The sequence below is a fragment of the Elephantulus edwardii genome, unplaced genomic scaffold (genome assembly GCF_000299155.1).
Source record: "Elephantulus edwardii isolate Elephantulus edwardi_28Jun2011 unplaced genomic scaffold, EleEdw1.0 scaffold00064, whole genome shotgun sequence".
In the NCBI taxonomy this organism is placed as follows: Eukaryota; Metazoa; Chordata; class Mammalia; order Macroscelidea; family Macroscelididae; genus Elephantulus; species Elephantulus edwardii.
This window is the reverse complement of record NW_006399814.1, coordinates 13148260-13148732: the sequence shown is the minus strand read 5'-3', so window position 1 is coordinate 13148732 and position 473 is coordinate 13148260. Positions and strand designations below refer to the sequence as shown.

The 473-nt window shown below is 36.4% G+C and overlaps 1 pseudogene; it reads left to right on the top strand.

The window, feature by feature from the left end:
- The first annotated feature begins 283 nt into the window (after nucleotides 1–283).
- The window catches only part of LOC102870677, a 2843-nt pseudogene continuing 2653 nt past the window's right edge, over nucleotides 284–473 (top strand).

The window sequence follows — 473 nt, the reverse complement described above, 5'->3', positions numbered from 1 at the left end:
TCCTTAAGAAATAGGAAAATAGAAGGAAATGCAATAAAAAGTAATAGTTATCTCTACAAGAAGGATTATGAGCGGCTCTTCTTGCTTATCAGCTTTTTCTCATTATTCTACATGGAATAGAAATTATTTTTGTGAAAACTAGAAAAAGAAAGGAGCCCATTTAAAAAAAAATAATTAAAAATCCAGAACATTTAAGCTGGTTTACCTTTGATACCAAACAGAAGTTAGCTAGACAGATCCCCTCAAAAATATAAATAATAGCTTTTATTTCCCACATTGCAAGATGTCAGGAAAAAGACCAGACACTAAGGAGAAGCAGCCTGAGGCCAAGCCTGAAGCCAAGAAGGCAGATGCCAATGGCAAAGTTAAAAAGGCCCAGGATACAAATACCAACCCCATTCTTCAACGAGATGGAAAAGGCAATCTCCAATTTCGTATGGAATGGGAAAAAGCCCCGAATAAGCAAAGCACTC